General features: G+C 35.3%; 1 protein-coding gene across 9 annotated transcripts in view; it reads left to right on the forward strand.

The window, feature by feature from the left end:
* The window catches only part of BCAS3 (BCAS3 microtubule associated cell migration factor), a 555,013-nt gene that overhangs the window by 166,545 nt on the left and 369,245 nt on the right, over nucleotides 1-19,223 (forward strand). The window lies entirely within an intron of this gene.

The raw sequence follows: 19,223 nt of genomic DNA on the forward strand, positions 1-19,223 counted from the left end.
ACAATTTGTTTGCACAATGTTTTATAGTAGCTGATAGGCAGAGATTTTATGCAGTTGCTTATAATTCATTGCTGTTATTTACTGTTCAGCTTTGAATATTTTAGCTGTTCAGAATATTGACTGTTATTACATATGAGCAAGGGTACAGAAAATATTCTCAATGATTTGGAAGTCCTTTTTTTTTTTTTTTTTTTTTTTTAGCAAGTTCTAGTCAGTAGCTACCCAGCTTATTACAAAAAGTCATTGGATAATTTAGCCATGGTTTTTTATTAATCAGCTGCTAACATTAGGTGACTTTTTATTTTGCTTTTTTCGTTTCTGGTTCATATTTATTGTTCTAACCCTCTTGGATTGAGATACATACATATGGGACATGTGTTAGTGAAGAACTAGTACTGCCATTTGTAAATGCATGGGCACCACAGTAGTTGTGGTTTTTCCCTTAATTTATTTGTCATATAGTTTTAAAAAATGTTTTGTGAAATAAAATGATGTATTTTCTATCAATCTTCATCTAAGCTCTCTCCATTAGTAAATAAGAAATTTACTAATGTGACTTGCAGAATAAGGTAGTTCTTTGTACACTGGCTGAATTATATTTGTTAGGCTTATTTTATTAATTGGCATTTTGTACAAAGGTGTGTACTTTAAGTGGGACTTGCAATTTTTTATTTAAATTGTCTTTTTTGAAATATAACTTACTGATCTTCCAATAACATAATCTAGTGTTTCTTTACCCATATTTGTTTCTAAATTTATTTATATCAAGTTTTAACCCTCTAATAATTCTCTATATTTGAAGGCATTTTCATGGAATATGTAATGCAGCTAATAATAAAAATAGTGGTTGTTAGAATGCCTTTTATAAGTTTAGGGAAGTTCATTTAAAAGAAACAAAACATACAAAAAAAATTGATTGCATGTTTTTGTTTTTAAAACTAATCTTTTTCAAACCAGTTTACCTGTGTTTGTCACTATTATACTTAAGAAAACAAATTTCTTTTAGCCTTTTCTTAAGGGAGACATCTTTTTAGATGAGAGTATTATAAAAATATTCTGGACAACAGAATCCAAGAACAAGCCAGAGCTGTAGCTACCTCTTGGGAAATGTTTAAAAATACTTTAATGTGTACATGATGGAATAACACTGCAAAATGAATTAAGGAGAAAATGTAGTTTGGTTGACTGGGTGACATGAAGTTCTGGCTTGTGTGGGACCTGTTCAGAAAAGACACGAAATGATGCCATTAAATAGAGTTGTGAAACTTCTAGTTCAGCAGCTGCATTTGGTTTGTTTTTCAATTTATCATTTCTATTCTTGTTTATTAGCTCTGACTCTGAGTCTGGAATTAAAACAAATATTTTAGTGGCAGCATTTATGATTTGTTTAGAAGTGCCAGATTGGTCCCCATGCTTAGATCTGGGCAGATTCAACATGGGTGGTGTAAATTTGTTGCTTTCAATTATTTAGAGACAAAATGAGTAACATTTTTTAGGAAACTTTTTTGTAAATCAATAAACTTTATTTTTTAGAGAAGTTTTAGGTTCGCAGCAAAATAGAGGGAAAAGTACAGAGACTTTCGGTTTGCCCACTTTCCCCACTCATGCACAATTTCCTTATTGACATCCCACACCACAGTTCTACATTTGTTAGAAACAGTGGATGAACATACATTGACACATCATTATCACCCAACATCCACAGTTTACATTAGGGTTCACTCATGGTGTTGTACATTCTATAGGTTTTAACAAATGTATAATGATGTGTATCTACCATTGTAGTATCATACAGAATCATTCACTGCCCTAAATGGTTTTCATCAGATCTGGGACTTTTCAGCCATAATTTCTCTTTTTATTATTGTATTGTATTTTATTTTTTTTTAGAGATAGGGTCTTGCTCTGTCAACCAGGCTGGAGTTCAGTGGCATGATAATAGCTCATTGTAACCTTGAATTCCTGGGCTCAAGCCACCCTTCTGCCTCAGTCTCCTGAGTAGTTGAGACTGTAGGTGCATTCCATCATGCCTGGCTAATTTTTAAAAATTTTTGTAGAAATGGGGGTCTCCCTATAGTGCCCAGGTTGATCTTGAATTCCTGGTTTCAAATGATCCTCCTGCTTTGACCTGACAAAGTGGTAGGATTACAGGCATGAGCTGCCACACCTGTTGTATCATACCTAGTCCATATGTTTATTTCCACTTTAAGATATTAAAATTTTTATAAGAAATACTACATTTTAATGTACTTCCATCTTCAACAGCATCCTTGTCACCCTTAATATATTGTTGAAAAATGTTTCATCGTGGCACTATTTTACTGCTTCAACTTTATCTCCCACATTTTCCATTCAATAGCTGGTGTGCTAGGTCTCTTTCAGCTCCTTAAACATGTTACATCATTTGTTCTTTGCCTGGAATCCTCTCTTGCCTGGCTAACTCTTATCACTTGAGCCCTATCTTAAATATCATTCAAGAAGTCTTCCCTGACACTACATAAAATGTCATGTCCCCTTTCCCCCTCACTTTGCAACTTAATTGGGCAAGTTAATCTGCTTGGGCCACTCTCAATGCCTCAGTTTCCTCATCAATAAAATGGGAGCTAATAATTGTGTCTAAAATAATTCCTAACATGTAGTATAACTTCAATAAACATTTTTGTTGCTGTTTTTATTATTGTTAGCTTCCTTCTTTCTAGTATTTAAATTATTTACACCCATCAGAATATCCTTTAATGTGTTCTTTGTTAGAAGTAAGCTTTTATTTTGTCTCCAAGTATTAGCCCAATAACTTTCATATAGTTGATACTGAGTAAATGTACATTCAATAATTATAATTATTTCCATTGGCTTTTTCATAATTAGAATCATGGAAAAGCTATAGCAGGGCAAAGATAAAACATTTATTCAATATAATTATTTGTTGAAAAAACCAACTTATTTCTAAATTGTGGTTTGAATAAGATTGTCTCTCTACTGTGGGAGTGACCCATGATGGCAAATTATATTAAATTGAGCTATATATCACAGATAATTATGATTGGAATATGTAGTAGAAAATAATTAAAAATATCCTGTGGAAATTACATATTTGTGTGTGTAACAAGAACAATAGATTGGTATGTATTATTAATATTATTTTATTGCCTTGGACAGTAAAAAAGATAAGTATTTTTTATTTATCAAATTGGCAATTAGACACACGAGGAAGAAATCCTCAACTGTCTATAATATGCCTGACATTTCTAAAACAGACTTACTGTTTTTAATGCAGTAAATTATTGATCTGCTTTCCAAAGGCGTTAATTCTGCCAGCTGAGCAGCTGAGAACTGTGAAGTGCAGCACATCTACATTTTAAATAATTACCTCTCCTTGGCAGGGAAATTGCTTTTCCATCCATTAATAAGAGGAAAATGAATGTTGAGTCTCTAGTAAAAGAGATTAAACATGTATCCCTTTGGATGCTTGACTGCATCTTTAACAAACTTGAAATTCTTCTAGTTACTTAAATGCTGTATATTAAAAGGTGATTGTGGTCTTGGGTTAATCGTTAAAAAAGTTTAAATTAGTTTTTTTTTTTTTTTTTTTTTTTTGCATAAAAGTTGTTCCCGTTGATTCCAGCAAGTGGTCAGAAAAATACCTTCTCTTGATTTTTTAAACATCTATAATGCCTCACAGATTTACAGAATAGTATAGTTTGAGATTTTTCAGCTGACAGCTTCTGTTTTATCACTACCAGACACCGCTAACAATGAAAAGACAGCCTGAAGACTCTATTTTCTTTTTTGTCATCAGAAGAGTGCATTTTCATAATAATTTTGTATTTTTTCTTGTTTCATCATCTTATAAAGTGTTGTCTTTTACTCATGTAATAGATTGCTCCTTAAAAAATTAGTTCACTTTGATCTCTGTTCATTGTGGCATTACAGTTGTATAAGAGTTAAAGGGAACTTTGCAGGGGTGCCTAGGAACCATGAAGTACAGTGCCTAGGAACCATGATATTTTAGGATTCTACCATAATCTTTTAATTTGTTTTAATATACATATTTAAGTTAATAGAATGAAGGTCATAAAATATAAAGCAGGCATAAAATATGAATTTAAATATTTTTTCATGGAGGAGGAGGCCCATGAAGACAAAATGCCTAGGTCCCATTAGAGTCCTGATGTAGCCCTGGGTTCCATCAGTAGGTAAGGAAGTCTGCCCCTTCTCCACCAGCACTGCTGCTGCAGCTCTCCCAGTTAATTGAGCAAAGGTTCTCAGTTAATAGTAAATGAACTAATGGAAGATGTGAGTGCATATGTTGGAATACTATGTAAAAGTAAACATATATACCTGTGACAGTTTAGCTGTCTACAATAGACATAATAGAAATACAACATAAACACATGCACTTTTGAAAAAGGTAAAGAATAATAAGTGTACCTGAGTACATACATGCAAAGTAGCTAATGTTGATTTCAACTTTTATTGGTACAACCTTACTGGTTTTTAAACACTGAAGTACTTGAATACTTCTTGTCCCTTCCCCTTGCCTCTTCCCTGGAATGCCCTCATTGTGAGGCTTGTTTCATTATTCTCATTCAGATTGATATATTTTGCCATATATTAAATATTTTGAATATTCTGAAAACAGTCTAAATATTTTTCAAGGATACATACATTTCAGAGAAATTTATTATATACAATAAGGTAGGTACCTTTGGTGGGGAGCAGTGAGGGATAGGAGAGTGTACAGGAATGGAATATCAAAGGGAAAATGTGAAAACACTAAGGGAAGGTTGTTATATGGACTCTTTAACATGGATGAAATGAAAGTATAATTAGTTCTTACATATTATCTGAAGTATAAAAAAGGATAATATCTAGAATGCTAAGAAGGGGAGGCAAAACCTATCAATTAGTATTCAGAATTAATAAATGTAATATTAACAAAATTTTTAAAGTACCAACAGTATAAAATAATACTACTTATTCTAACTCTAACTAAAATAATACTAATTATTCTAATTCTAACTAATAATAAATAGTTAGGAATAATTAAAAGTGAATTGATTTTGTGATTTTCCCTTTGTTCCTTTGATTGTAAGAAGTCATTAAATAAATAAATATATAATTTGGTTGTGCACGAATGCCTTCCTACCCAGTGATCTTGTTTCTATATTAGACTTTGTCATTATATATACTCTTTCTGAAACAGTCACAGAGTCATGTTTTGATAGTGCTCAGGTAGGTAATCAAACTTAATTTCCAGAATCACTTGGGAATTTGATAATGTCTGCTACATTTGCTCATATACTGAAAATGTGTTAACTGACACACAATGTGGAATAGAGTACTTGGTAGGTATTTTTGAAACTTTATCTGTCATTCCAATTATTATCAGTTACATAGTTTCTGAACTCCTCTGCTAAAATCCTGATTCATGTTTGTTATATTTTCATGTAGGTACTATGGAATACATAATTCATAGTGCTTTGAGCACCCATTTGGCCAAGCTGAGACTTGTTGACCTCTTTTTTGACCCCACATCATGTTTTTGTATCTTTTATGTATCCCTCCCTGACTGCTGTGTTTTATTTTTTTGTTTTCTTATAGGGGTGGGGGGGGCTACTGGTCTATTTAACACCTTGTCTATTTTAACTAACTGGTCTATTTAACACCTTGTTTTCTTCCTTTCTCCTCTCACGCTATGTAAAACCAGCAAGTTTATCCCGCCCTCACCTTTATTTTTCTTTTCATCTATCTTCATTTTTATTGAACTGTAGCTTATATAATGTCAACCATACAAATTTTAAGTATATAGCTTGGTGAATTTATATATATATATATATATATATATACACACACACACACACACATACATACACACACACATATCGTTATAAGCAATATCCAGAAAGTTTAAAAAATCTGTTTCACACATCTGTGAAATACATCAAATGGCATTGCTTTAGAAATTCCTAAATTTCCAAATTTACCTTTTGAATTGTATTTTGTAGTCCTAACATATCAAGAATATGCTTGATACAGATTGGATTCCATCATCTCTCCTTCTTTTATTTGTGCTTCCTGTCTTATGCTTTTCATAATATTTCATTTTATTGTTCCTTCTCTCTGCCATATTCCTGTTAACCTCCATTCAAGGTGTACTTCATTATGACCTTTTTGCAATTATTGTTCATGACTTTAATTTAGCATTATTTGTGTGTGTGTGTGTATCTATTTCTCTGTATATAATTTTTCCTTGAGGTCAGTTATCGTATATAATACTACTATGTCACTACCTATAGATCTTGGGTTCCTAACATTGTGTTGGCACATAATAATAGATAATACAAGCTAACACGCTTTTATTTTTAGACTTTTACATTTATATTTCTCACTGTCTGTGGGTTTCGGTTATCACATCTGTTAATTGAAATCAAGCATATTGTTTCTAAGGCCCTTCTGAGATATAAAATTATGAAATTGTACCATTTACCATTTTCCTGAGTAAAGTCCAATTAATCTTCCGAAACCATACTTCTTATCTTCTTAATTCTCTTACTTTATGTAATTTAACATTTTTATTATCCCAGTGCCCTTCCATAGTATAAACAAGAAAAACAATTCAATTATGAGAGCAAAACATATTTTCATAAAAATGTTTTGTCATTAGCCTTGATGTGCTAGTACTGTTTTTATGTGTTATTGTTCACTAATGGTTAACTTTATTAAAGTGAATGTTTAAACCGAAAGTAATCGCCTCTTTAGCTTATTCTAAATTTATATGGAACTTTAAAAGACCCGAGATAGCTAAATCGATCTTGAAAAAGATGAGTAAATTTTAATGACGTAAACCACCTAAACTTTTGACTTAATCTAAAGTTCACCAAGAAAGTTTTTTGGCAGTAAATATGGACGTAAGTGAGTAGAATGGAATAATGTCCAGACACTCTTAAGAGTTTAGAATAAAGTCCAGACTCTTACAGTCATTTGATTTTTGACAAAAATATCAAGTATTTCTATAGGCTAAATACAGTTTTTTCAACAAATGGTGCTGGGACAACTGGGATATCCTTTGAGGGAAAATAATGAATATTTCCTTTACAACATAATATAAAGGTACCTCTAGATGGATACTAGGCTTAATATGAAAACTAAAACTATGAAACTTCAAAAAGAAAATACAGGCCAGGTGCTGTGACTCACTTCAGTAATCCTGGCACTTTGGGAGGCCAAGGTGGGAGGATCACTTGACATCAGGAGTTTGAGACCAGCCTGAGCAACATAGCAAGACCCTGTCTCTACAAAAAATACAAAAATTAACCAGGCATGGTGGTGTGCGCCTCTAGTCTCAGCTACTCAGAGTTTGAGGTTATAGTGAACTATGATCATGCCACTGCCCTCATGCCTGGGCAACAAAACAAGACCCTGTCTCCAAAAAAATAGAAAATAAAGAAAGAAAGAATTAAAACATTTAGAGTAATATCCTTTTGACCTGGGGATATAAAAAGATTTCTTAGATAGGATACCAGAACACAAAATTTTCATTAAAATGGAAAACCTCTTGGGAAGATATTGTTAAAAAAATGAAAAGGTGTTCCATAGACTGGGAGAAAATTTCTGATAGATAGATAAAAAGACAATGCAATTTAAAATGAGAAAAAAAATTGAAAAATCATGCCACTAAGGAAAATATTCAAATAGCTAATAAGCACATTAAAAACTGATCAACTTCACTGACCATCAAAGAATATGGCAAATTAAAACTCTGAGAAATACCCATTGAAATGATTAAAAAGATGGACAATATCAAGTGCTGGTGAGGTTATAGAGCTTATGCGAGTGTAAAATGATATAGCCACTTCGGAAAATAGTTTCACATTTTCTTATAAAGTTAAACATGAAATATATGACCTTGCAATTCCACTCCTAAATATTCACCCAAGACAACTAAAAACATATATTCAAACAGGGGGTAGTGCTTGAATGCTAATACCAGTTTTTCTTTCTTAGCAGTTTGAGTCATAATATTCAAAAACTAGAAACAACTGAAGAATGGGTACATAAATTATGGTATGTACTTAAAATGGAACACTAGTTAGTAATGTAAATAAATGAATGAGCTAACTGTTACTTGCAGCAAGTGGGTTCAGAAAGTATTTTGTGATTCCATTTACATTCTAAAACAGGCAATATTAATTCATAATGGCAGAAAGTCGATCAGTGGTTGCTTGGGGCCAAGTGGATGGGGAGGGGATGGCCTGCAAATTAATGCAAGGGAACTTTTTTTGGATGTTCTCTGTCATGCTTATGGTAGTAGTTACATGGATGTATGTATTTGTCAGACTCATCAAACTGTATACTTAAAATGAATACATTTATTGTGTGTAAATTATACATTAATAAAGGTTAAAGTTTTACTAGCACTTTGGGAAGCCAAGGCAGGAGGATTGGTTGAGCTCAGGAGTTTGAGACCAGCCTGAGCAAGAGCGAGACCCTGTCTCTACTACAAATAGAAAATTAGCCAGGCATTGTGGCATGCGCCTGTAGTCCCAGCTACTTGGGAGGCTGAGACAGGAGCATCGCTGGAGCCCAGGAATTGGTGGTTGCTGTGAGCTAGGCTGATGACAGTGCACTCCACTCAGGGCAACAGAATAAGACTCCATCTCAAAAAAAAAAAAAAAAAAAAGAGAAAGTTTTAAAAAGTATTCTGGGATCTGACAAACAAACTTAGTCACTTGGAAAGATAATAATACACACAGACATAGGCCCCTTTCCTTAAATATTTGATAAATCTATTGAAAACAGTGAACATTACAATGCTTAATAAGAAAACCTTCTGAATATGGCCAAAGATGTCTTCACAAGCCTGAAAATTTTATGATTCAAAGAGAAAGAAAATAAATATTTACATAATGATGTTAAGACACTTCTAACAGCTAAAAACATAGGATAGACAAGTTAGGAAGATAAAGTGAGCTAGAAAATCAGTTGACTTTATAATAGAGTTTTGCACATGGAACAAATACGAGCAATATCATAGGTTTTGTTCTAGTTTATGTTGATTATGGATATATGCAACTTCAGTCAGGTATCAAATCATCTCCTTTGGTTGTGTTTTCTTCAATACTTCTAACAGGGTTTTATGTGGTACGTTTGATAAAGATGAACTATATTTTGGGCTACTAACATGGAAGATACCTTCTTAAGTTTGATTATCATTATTTTTAAGCAGTTTAAGAAATGTGCTACTATAAGCTGCTTAAGAAGTTGATGCTGCCCATGGGGACTTTGAGACCATTGTCCAGTACTCATAGTCACCTTGAAAGTTTTATTAATCAGACTTTAATAGGTTATGATATTATTATGGTTTTATGTCATCTGAGGAGGTTAAAGCTTTCTGTCAGTACTAAGATTCTATTTCTTTTGTATACAAATTTGGCTATTAACTCTTTTACATAATTGTAAATTTCTGCCTATACAGGTTTTTTATGGTTAATTTATCATTTTTAATTTCAAAATTTTTATGGAGCTGCAAACGTTTAGGTTACATATATTGCATTTGCACTGTCCAAGTCAGAGCTACAAGCATGCCTATTCCAGACTATGCACACCACTCCCATTTGGTTCTATACAGGCATTGATTGGAAAATATCACATTCACAAGAATTAATGTCAAAGTATAAAATTCTTTTATAAGGGATATCATCTGAATTCCTGTAATGATTTCAGTTTCATTCAGCATATCAGTGTTTATGTCTCTTTTTGGAAGAGAGTGTGAATAGCTGGTAATTTGTCTTCTGATTCATATGTGTGCATACAATTAGATAGGTGTTATAAATAGGATATGACAAAGAAGACAAACCTACTCGTGTTTCCAAGATTTTATAGCATATGCCCAATGGAGGTTTGCTACTCTTTAATTTTGCTTTTTGGGCTAACCAGCTGACGCCCAGTTGAAAAGACTTATGTTCTTATGATGCCACAAAAGCCTTAATGTTCAGTCTTCAGCTACCTCGGATTTTGGAGAACGCTGTGTACCATCAGCAGCTTCAGTCCCCACCCTCTAACGCTAATGCTCATCTATCAAAGTTGAGGCTAAGAGTGAGGGAAAGGAAGCTTCCAGATAAACATACAGCAGTGCCTAAACAGCTAATCACTCTAGGCTTCCGCTTCCAGGACCTATAATTAGAAGTCCTTCATTTTCCTTGTATTCCCAGATGACGCAAATGCTTTTTGTGGCTTGGCACCTCATTTGGGGCGTGGGTATAGTTTATGGCCAGGCCAGAGTCTGGTTTAGTCTTCTGATGCTGCATAAATAGTTCTCAAGCCACAGTTTACTCTGTACAAGTTTTTCCTTTTATGTATATGTGCTTTTTAACTTGTTTTCTAGAAAAAAAACTTGTTATTTCCCCAACAGAAAATGTGCAAAAGAGGAAATTATAAATTAAAAGAAAGCACGTGATTATGTAGTCCTATGCTAGATATTTCTTCCTTTCCTCTCCACTCTTAATTTTTTATGTTATTTTGGAAGTTTTGTGGAAAAAAAGTAAACTCATCGGTTGATTATGGAAGCCACATTTGCATGGAGGAATGGGAAAAGGAAATATTTGAATTAGAATACACAGAAGATAAAAGGTATAATTTTTCAGTGGACATTTTCTTACAAGTTTGAAATGGTTTTATGTAGTAACTAAACAGATTAATGGCAATTTGAAAAACTAGTAGCATATTCAGAAGTGTTCATCTGTGATTATCATTCATATATGGAACAATAATAGTCTTTATTTGGCAAATGTGGACTTTTATTTGAATATTCATTCTATGTAAAACATTGATATGATACAAAATGTAGTAAGTTTATCTATAGTATGTGAGGAATACATAGGTGTAAGTTCATCCCATTTCCTGTCAGAATGGTATTTCTATTGAATTGTTGGTCAAGTGCAGAAAATCATTTTGTTAAGGGAAAGTGAAATCAAAAGATAGTAGTGGAGTTGTGATAATTCAAACTTTCTATAACTCTGCAAAAAAGTGGGAGAAGTAAAAAAATAATGTCCACAAAAGGACACCAAAGCATTCATGCCTAACCTTAGAGATTTATTGTTTGAATGAAAATAATAATCAAAGAATATCAATTGTGTCAGTGACCTCATGACCATAGCTAGGCGTATAATGGGAGGTAAGGTTATATGTACTGTTTTAGGTTTAATAAAAAGTTATTACATTATTTATAATAAATGACACTTTTCATCATCAAAAATGTATTCTCTTGGGAATAGCTAGGACAGTAGGGATCTAGTATGATATTTTACTCTAATGTAGTGACTGGAGCTGTACTGTAGATTAGCCAAAGAAATAGCAAACTCAAATATTCCTACTCTTTTCATTTAAATGACTACCTTATCTTCCCACGGATGCGTAATATTCTTTCATGCCTTTTCCTTCAAGAAAATATTGGTTTAAAAGTTTCTAGGGTGAACAGGCAAGATGGGGGAGTAGAAGCAGCCCGTGCATGCCACTCTTAAGGAGAGGATCGAAAATTGCAGGTGGATGCCCACCTATGGATGGGCCTTCTTGGAAAGAGCATTGTAAATCACTGGAGAAGTGGGGCACATTGAGAGTGAAGGAGAAGGTGACAGGATGATCCATTCTGCGAGATTAGAAGGTACCTGGGGGAAGTATCCACACATGGGGAAGGATAGAAGGAGAAATCCCTGGGGCTCCTCTCTCCCCCCATGGCAAGCACTGCTGCCCATGCTGTGAGGGGGTCCTCCCCTACCATCTCAGACCGCTGGTCTGATCAGTGAGCTGTTTGGAGTCTGCATTGCACTGGCGAGTGGGTGCAGCAGGACCTAGTGGCTTCCATTCTGGGTTACTGCAACTGACTCCCTCCTGAGCTCTCAGGTCTAAGGCACACAGGGCTTGGCCTTGCTACAGCCATCTATGCGTTGCCCCCCTGCTGGGCTGGGGAAGGAGCGGCAGAGTGGTCGCTCTCCTATGTCGTTACCTGGGACTGGCAGCCGAGTACCCCTCCCCCCGAACAAAGGATTTGAGCAGAGGGCACCACAGATGCCACCTGGAAGCTTTGTGGCGACTGCCTCTGCAGGACCTGGGCAGGAGGAGAGCCTTGGCTGCCTGGTGGCTCCCGCCCCACAGTCCTGTCCCCGCAATCCACATGCTGCCGCCAGCCCAGTCAGCTCCACTTCCACGGTTCCTCCGCTGCTGTCCATCCCTTGTCCCTCCCCACGCAGCTCCTGCCCTGCCTCCAGACCATGTCTACTGTTCCTGCTGCCCCTAATCCTTGAGGCTCCGCCTCCAGCACTCCCATTGGGCCCTGAGGCTCTGTCTCTGAGCTGTAACTGTTGTTGCTAGGCCAGCAGCTCCATCCCCAGAGGCTCCAGCTCTGCTGCTGGGCCTGTGGCTCCTCCCTCAAAGATCTTCCACTGCTTCAGAGCCCCACAGCTCCACTCCTCAGGCTCTAACCCTGCCGCCAGCTCCTGACTTCAAGTCTTCCACTGGCTGCCTGGCAGGAACTGTCCCTGCGTCCAACACTCCCACAAGGACATACCAGCCTCAAGCCACCATTGCACCAGACCTTGTTCAAGCAAACGCCTGTAGCCGAAATGCCCACTACCACTGTGTAGGTAGCCTTACTCAGCTGCCACCATCACCTCTGTGGGGACACCCAGGCAGTGCAATCGCTGAAAAGCCAGACTCCATGGAGAAGGTCTAGCCCAGCCTCCAACCTGAACTTCCAGCAGTGACCTGGGGAATAACCCATCACTCTGCATGAAGATCATCCAGCCTTAGCTTGAACTGTGACAAGCACAGGTGAATGGGACTAAACAACAGCTGGATTACAGGCTCCCAGTGTGTCTGCCCCTACCCTGTCGGGTCAATCATCCACAAAAGGACCATGTAGGGACCCTTCCTTCTTCTCACTAATTAGGAGAGTTCCCAGCAAAGGAGAATACATATGCTGCAAACCTGTCAACCCAGAGCTGAGAGAAGAGGATTCAGATGGGAAGAAACCAGCAAAACAACTCTGGCAACATGAAAGCAAAACAATTTGATACTTAGAAGGGATTACAACCAAAAGGAAATTGTCAAAGTGTCAGAAATGGAATTCAAAGTATTGATAGCAAATAAGATGAATGGCATTGAAGAGAAAGTTGAAAACCAATAAAAAAAAATTTTTTTTTCAGAACGTCAAAGAAAAGAATGAAAGAGTTGCTAATGAGCTAGACAATGTCAGAAGGGATATAATAGAACTTTAGAAGTGAAAGAATCATTTAGGAAATTTCAAAATACAGCAGAAAACTTCAACAACAGGCTAAACAGAGAAGAAGAAAGAATCTCAGAGCTTGAAGATAGGGCTCTCAAACTAACCCCAGTCAGTCATAGATGCAGAAAGGGCAATAAAAATGGATGAACAATCACTCAGAGAAATATCGGACTATGTGAAGTGAACTAATATACAAATTATAGCTAACCCAGCGGGAGTAGAAGAAAAAGCAAAAAGCATAGAAAATCTATTTGATGGAGTTGTTGAGGAAAACTTCCCTGGTATTGCCAGAGATTCACATATCCAGATAGAAGATGGTCACTGAACACCAGGAAGATTCAGAGCAAATAGGACATCTCCAAGACACATAGTCATCCACTTGGCCACAGCAAAATGAAGGAGAAAATTCTATAAGCAGCAAGAGGAAAGGAACAACTAATTTACAAAGGCAAACTCATCAGGATGCCCCACATAAAAGATATAGACTGGCTGAATGGATGAAAGAAACACAACCTAAGTATCTGCTGTCTCCACGAAACACATCTAATCCATAAGGACTCACACGGACTCAAGGTAAAGGGGATGGAAAAAAATACTCCAAATGGAAACCAAAAGAGAGCAGGTATAGCCATTCTCATATCAGAGAAAATAGACTTTAAATCAACAATGATTAAACAAAAGACAAAGATGGTCATTATATAATGGCAAAGGGAGTAATTCAATAAGAAGACACAACACCAGAGCTCCTATATTCTTAAGGCAAATCCTACTAAATCTAAGTAAAGAAATAAACAGTAACGTCATAATTGCTATGGTCTTCAACACCCCACTGACAAAGGTAGACAGATCATCAAAGCAGAAATTCAATTAAGAAACACTGGACATAAAGTAGACTGTAGAACAAATGGACCTAACACACATGTACGGAACATTCTACGGAAAAACTCCTGAATATACATTCTTCTCATCAGCACAATGGGACATTCTCCAAGATTGATTGTATCTTAGGCCACAAAATGTGTCTCTGCAAATTCAAAAAGATCAAAATCATACCATTTGCCTTCTCAGACCACAGTGGAATAAAACTAGAAATCAATTCCAAGGGAAACACTCAAATTTACACAGAGTACTGGAAATTAAACAACTGCTGCTGAATGATTCTTTGGTCAATGATGGAAGTAAGATGGAAATCCAACAATAACGCAAATGGAACAACAAAGGGGACACAAGCTGTCAAAATCTAGGGAATACAGAAAAAGCACTTGCATGGGGAAAATTCATAGCTTTAATTCTCTACATCAAAAAGACAGAAAGATCACAAATTAACAACCTAATGTCACATTTCAATGAACTAGAAAAGGAAGAGCAAACTAAACCCAAAGTCAGCAGAAGAAAGGAAATAAGAAAACTTAGAGCAGGTGTAAATAAAATGGAAACCAAAAAAATAATACCAAGGATCACTGAAGCAAAAAGTTGGTTCTTTGAAAAGATAAACACATTCAATAGACCTCTAGCTAGATTAACCAGAAATAGAAGAAAAAGGACTCAGATAAGCTCAATCAGAAATGAAAAAGGAGACATTATAACTGATACCACAGAAATATAAAATATCATCTGTGAATAGTACAAAAATCTCTATGTACATAAACTAGAAAATGTACAGGAATTGGATAGATTTCCTGGAAACACACAACCTCCCAAGCCTCAATCAGTAAGAAATAGAAATCCTGAAGAGATCAATAACAAGCAGTGAGACTGAAACAGTAATAAAGACTCTCCCAGAAAGTAAAGCTCCAGGTCAGATGGATTCATAGCCAAATTCTACCAAACCCACAGTGAAGAACTGGTACCTAGCCTACAGAAATTATTCCATAACATTGAGAAGGAGGGAATCCTCCCTAACTCGTTCTATGAAGCCATTATCACCTTGATACTAATCCAGGAAAGGATGTACCAAAAAAAAACAAAACTACAGGCCAATATCCCTTATGAATATAGATGCAAAAATTCTCAATAAAATTGCAGGAAACTGAATTCCGCTGCACATAAAAAAAAAAATAATTCACCATGATCAAGTGTGTTTCATCCCTGGGTTGCCAGGGTGGTTCAACAAATGCAAATCAATAAACATGATTTCACATAAACAGAAGCAAAAAGAAAAACCATATGGATCATCCCAATAGATATAGAAAAAGCATTTGATAAAATCCATCATCCTTACATGATAAAAACTGCCAATAAACTAGATATAAAAGAAATAGACCTCAAAATCATAAAAGGCATATATGGCAAAGCCACAGCCAACATCATACTGAATGGGGAAAAGTTGAAAGCATTCCCCCTAAGGACCGAAGCAAGAAAAGGGGGCCCAGTGTCACCACTTGTATTCAACATAGTACTGGAAATCCTAGCCAGAGCAAGCTGGCAAGAGCAAGAAATAAAGGGTATCCACACTGGGAAAGACGAGATTGCTTTTTGCTGACAATACGATCTTCTAGCTAGATCATCCCAAGAACTCCACCAAAAGAATACTAGAATTGATAAGTAAATTCAGCAAAGTCTCAGGTTACAAAATTGGTATATCACAAATCAGTACCATTTCTATACTCTTAATAACAGTCAAGTTGAGGGTCAAATCAAAGACTCAATACCATTGACAATAATTACAAAGAAAATAAACTGATTAAGAATATACATAACCAAGGAGGTGAAAGATCTCTACAAGAACTACGAAACACTGATGAATGAAATCTCAGATGACACAAACAAATGGAAATATATCTCATCCTCATGGATCAGTAGAATCAACATTGTTAAAATGTCCATACTGCCTGAAGTGATATACAGATTCAGTGCAATCCCCATCAAAATTCATATTTCACAGATCTAGAGAAAATAATTCTATGTTTCATTTGGAACGAAAAAGAACCAAAGCAACCTTAAGGAAAAAGAACAAATTTGGAAGCATCACATTACTAGATTTCAAATTATACTACAAAGCTATAGTAACTAAAACAGCATGTTACTGGTGTAAAAGAAGAGACATAGACCAATGGAACAAAATAGAGTACCCAGCTATAAAACCATCTACCTGCAACAAACTGTTCTTCTACAAAGCAGACAATGACATGCACTGGGGAAAGAGTAATTACGAAAATTTACAAAATTTATTTCAAGGTGGATAAAAAGCTTAAATGTAAGGCATGAAACCATAAAAATTCTGGAAGAAAATATAGAAAAAACTCTAGACATTGGCCTAAGGAAAGAATTTATGACTAAGACCCCAAAGGCAAATACAGCAGCAACAAAAATAAATAAATGGGCCTTGATTAAATAATAAAGCTTCTGTGCAGCAAAGAAAATAATCAACAGAGTTAATAGACAACCTACAAAACGGGAGAAAATATTCACCAAGTATATATCTGATAAAGGGCTAATATCCATTAATTTACAAAGAACTCAAACAAATGAACAAGGAAAAAACAACTCTATTAAAAAGTGGGCAAAAGACACGGACAGAAGTTTTTCAAAAGAAGATGGACAAATGGTCAACAAATATGGAGAAATGCTCAGTATGACTAATCATCAAGGAAATGCAGATAAAAACCACAATGAGATATCACCTTATCCTTATCAGAATGGTTATTATTAAAAAGCCAAAAAACAATGGATGCTAGCATGGATGCAGAGTGAAAGGAACACCTATACACTATTGGTGTTACTGCAAATTAGGACAGCCTCTATGGAAAACCATATGGAGATTCCTCAAATAAATAAATGGATATTTACCATTTGACTGAGCAATCCCTCTATTGTGTATGTACCTAAAGGAAAAGAAGTCAATTTGTCAAAAAGTCACCTGCACTCAAATGTTTATTGTAGCACAATTCACAATCGCAAAGATGTGGAATCAACCCAAGTGCCCATGAATTAATGAGTGGATTAAGAAAATGTGGTATGCATGCAGAAGGTTGAAAGTGGATCCCCACCTCTCACCTCTCACCTCTCACAGAAATCAACTCAAAATGGATAACAGACTGGAACTTAAGGCGTGAAACCTTAAGAATTCTGAAAGAAAATGTTGTTGGGAAGAGTCTTTTAGACATTGGCCTGGGCAAAGAATTTATGAGAAAGACCCCCAAGTTAATCACCGCAGCAACAGAAATAAACAAATGGGACCTGATCAAATTAAAAAGCCTCTGCACAGCCAAGGAAACTATGATTAGAGTGAATAGACAACCTACAAAATGGGAGAAAATATTTGTGGTGGTGCACGCCTCTAGTCCCAACTACTTGGAAGGTTAAGATAGGAGGATCACTTGAGCAGTGAATTATGATGACACCACTTCTCTCTAGCTGGAGCAACAAAGCCATACTCTGTCACAAACAAACAAACCCCAAATATTTTCTACCAAACATTTAAGGGAGATAAACAATTTCACAAAGTTTTTTCTAGGAAATAACAGAATAAGGACCATTTTGCAGTTCATTCTTTGATAACTCCATTACTCTGATACCAAAACCAGGCAAACACATTATTAGAAACCTACAAACCAATATTTCTCAGGAACACGGACATGAAAATCTTTAAAATATTAACAAATTGGATCCAACAGGATATACAGGATTTTGATCAAATGGGGTTTGTTTTAGGAATGCAAGTTTTGTTCAACATTTGATAATCAATCATTGTTAAAATTTACGATATTAGTAGATTAAAGAAAATAAACCGCATAATCATTTCAATCAATATATGCAGAAAAGCACTTGAAAAATCCAACATTCTTTCATTAAAAAACTCTCAGCATATTTCCTAAAGGGCTTTTACCAAAAAGCTACAAATAATGTCATACTTAAAGATTGAATGCTTTCATCCTAAGACATGGAAAAAGGGATGGCTATCTCTTTTCACCATTCCTGTTTGCCTCAGCAAATGCATTAAGTAAAGAAAAAGGAAGAAAGGCATGTAGATTGGAAAGGAAGAAGTCATATTGGGTCTATTCCTATACTATATGATTGTCATTGAAGAAAATTCATGTACTCTATCAAAAAACTCCTAGAATTTGCAGGAAACACATAAAATTAAGGGAAAAAATATAAATTTTATCTCTATATACTAGCAAGGAAAATTGATAATTGAAATTTTAAAAACATTACCATTTATAATAGATCTAAGAAAATAGAATCTTTGTGCTCAAAAATAAGAAAAGTCAAAATAAATCTAAATTAAGAAATATGCTACATTCATGGATTAGAAGCCTCAATATTAAGGTATCAATTATCTCCAAATTGATCTTTACACTTAACACAATTCCCCAAAATTCCTGAATGAGAATAGCTGAAATAATGTTACAAAGCCTAGAAGAGGTAGACTCACTTTACCTGATTTCAAGATTTTCTATAAAGTTACAGTAATCAAGAGTGTGATATTCGTGAATCTATATACACAGAAATTGATGGAATAGAATCGAGCATCCAAAAATAGGCCTACAGAAATAATGGCCAATTGATCTTTGGGAAGTTGACAATGTTAATTCAATGAAGAAGGAACAGTCTTTTAAAGAAATCTTGCTGGAACAATTGAACATCTTATGCAAAATGTTAACCTTGTGTACCTTTTGTATAAGATCCTCACAATCTTTTGTATAAGGTCTGTGTATTTTATACAAAAATAAATTCAAAATGGATGATAGACTTAAGTGTAAAACATAAAACTATGAAACTTTTACAAGAAAACAGAAAATCCTTATCACCTTCGGATAGTCAAAGAATTCTTAGATATGACATCTTACCAAAATTAAGAACTTGCTCTGTGAAAGGCACTATAGGCAGTTTCAGTAAATATCCTGCCTGGATAGAAACAAGTTGTAAACTGGTGAATTAAGTGGGGGATTTAGTAGTTTGGTCAGTAGATAAATTGGAACTTAGAATTCAGTTTTGAAGA

This window comes from Eulemur rufifrons, chromosome 9 (assembly GCF_041146395.1).
Source record: "Eulemur rufifrons isolate Redbay chromosome 9, OSU_ERuf_1, whole genome shotgun sequence".
In the NCBI taxonomy this organism is placed as follows: domain Eukaryota; kingdom Metazoa; phylum Chordata; class Mammalia; order Primates; family Lemuridae; genus Eulemur; species Eulemur rufifrons.